The sequence below is a fragment of the Wolffia australiana genome, chromosome 1 (genome assembly GCF_029677425.1).
Source record: "Wolffia australiana isolate 7733 chromosome 1, ASM2967742v1".
Lineage (NCBI taxonomy): Eukaryota > Viridiplantae > Streptophyta > Magnoliopsida > Alismatales > Araceae > Wolffia > Wolffia australiana.
Genome location: NC_135835.1, coordinates 24,159,683 through 24,162,200, shown reverse-complemented (window position 1 = coordinate 24,162,200; position 2,518 = coordinate 24,159,683).

Genomic DNA, 2,518 nt, shown 5'->3' with positions numbered 1-2,518 from the left:
GGTTGATGTGTTCTTTGATAGTGCCTACCATGGGCCAGTTTGTAGGGTGTCAAAGGGGAAGTTGTGCCCTTACAAGGTTCAAGGTAGTGCTCCAAAATGTCTACAGTAGATGTGGTGCACTAGGGGGTGGAGGTGGTGCGTGAGGGTTAGAGGCAATGCGCTGAATGGTGGGATGGCTTGACATGGTGGTATTTGGTGGGGGCATGGGAACGAGAGTGGTGAGATAGTGACATATTGTGCAGTGAGTAATAACTCAGATTTTGGGGTGTATCAGTGATTAAAAAATCACTAATTATAGTCGTTTAGGTGATCTAAATCAAAACAACAATATTTATAAAACTTACTAGTCTAAAGAGAGTAAGGGTTGATCGTCAAATAACAAAGTAATAGTTAGTGACTTTTCAGTTTAAAATATTTTTTGGTAGATTTGTACTTATAATTTATTACCTATACAGAAAAGTAACTAGATTTAATAAAAATATAATTACTAAATTTTATCTATATTAAAATTAATCCTAAAAGGAAAAATTAGATAAAGTATGATTTTGTGGGAATTTTTAAAGGATTTTTAGGAATTATTTTGAATTTAAAATAAAATAAAATAAATTTAATCGTCTAGATGTAGGCTAGCTGCTCCAAGATTAACCTGCATAAAAAGATAAATAGATAGGGATGAGGGGAAGAAATAGTGATCTAACCTCTCTGTCACACCCGCCAAGGCCCAAGGTGATCAAGACTCTTCCACTTCTTCAGCAGCTCTTGCTTTGGAACTCCCCAGCCCTACCCAACTCTCACTAAAGGTAAGAGGACTCAAGAAAAATTGCACACAGGCCACTAAATATTGGATTTAGATTGAAACAAGAGGGAGTATTACATTAGATTGTGAGGGGTTTATATAGTGAAGAGAGGGAAATGACGACCCTTGGATCCCCCAAGGTCTTGAATGGTCCAGATCTTTTCTTCAGACTAAATCCTGGTGAAGAGGTGTCCTCCAATCAATTTTAAGTCCTCTGATTGCTCCCCATTATGGTCACTCACTTGGCTTGCCTTTTCTTTTAAAATATTTGGCCTTAATGAGATTAAAGGCTCATTAAAGTCATGGAAACTAGAACTTTGGGCCTTTCCTGGAGCTCTGAACGTGGTTGGGCCTTGTTTAACCTCTTTTCCTTAGCCCAACAACCCTCAAATGAGACATAAAACTGAAAATGTAAAAAACTCTAAAAGAGAAGTGAGATTAATTCCACTTGACTCTATAAGTCAAGTTGGGTTAGTCTAAAAAATACATATAAATACTCAATTACTAATTTAGGGCAACTTCATGAATTAAGTGCTAAATGATGTTTAAATGATAAATTTAAATAGTAATAGTCATTAAACAGTTCACAATTATATCATTTAGCACCTACTATTTGATTCATGAGTAAGGTTGTGGCACAATGAGATAATGGGGTGGCACGATGCGTAGGGCGGTGAGACACACTAGGAAGGAGGGGCACTAGCACAACAAAATGGTACAGTGATGAAGCAATGCACATGGCAGGGCAACATGCAAAGCAGACTGAGAAGGCAGTGCAGTGCATGCGGCGAGATGGTAAGGTGGCATAGCACGCATAGCAGCATGACATGCTAGGAAAGCAAGGTGGCATCACAATGGCATGGAGAAGCAAGATGATAAGTACACAAGGACAGCCGCCTCTCAGTAGTGGTGGTGATAGCAATGGCAGCAAGTGGGACTGTAGTAACAGAGAGGAAGCTAGAGTATTTTTAGAGAAAAAATCAATAACAAAAATTACCAAATGATAAATTATGGAAATGGCCGTTTTATAGGGATTAGTGGAGAGAGAAAATTTATCAAACTTTAAGTTTGAGAACTATATAATAAATAAAATTAGGGTCTCAGATCTAGGGGTTGATGTTGAGAGCTTATAATGGCGACCATTTGTCTCCTCTAGAGTTGGTGGCATTGCTAGTGATGTCAGGACATCAGCATGTGCCCGCAAATGATCTCAAATATAAAGGTTAAAAGGCTAGTATTTCCCAATAGGTTCATTTAAATTATCACAATGAATGAGTCTGATTTTTTTCCAAAAGACATGTCTTCTCATCAGAAGTCCACCATTGTTGTAATACATCCTCTACTGTAGGTTTTTGTGGCAGTAGATTCTCCACACATAAGGCATGAGTAAATTAGTTCATTATTGAAAACCATTGGAACTATTGGTCCCCCTTTCGGTTATTGTTTCCCACCTTACTATACACACTCCTCCCCCTCCTCAGAATTCTACATGAAAACCTCCTTATCCCCTGTTTACCTTTTGACTAAATCATCTTAAGGTTACATACAAATATACATATGCACAATGTAATAAATATTTAACCAATAATGAGCTAATTTATATATATACACACAATTTATAAAGAATAAAATGAATATGAGAATAAGATTAATAAATTTTAAATTGTCAAAATATTCAAATTTTAAAACTTAAATAAATAAATACCGTATCCCACTGAAAAG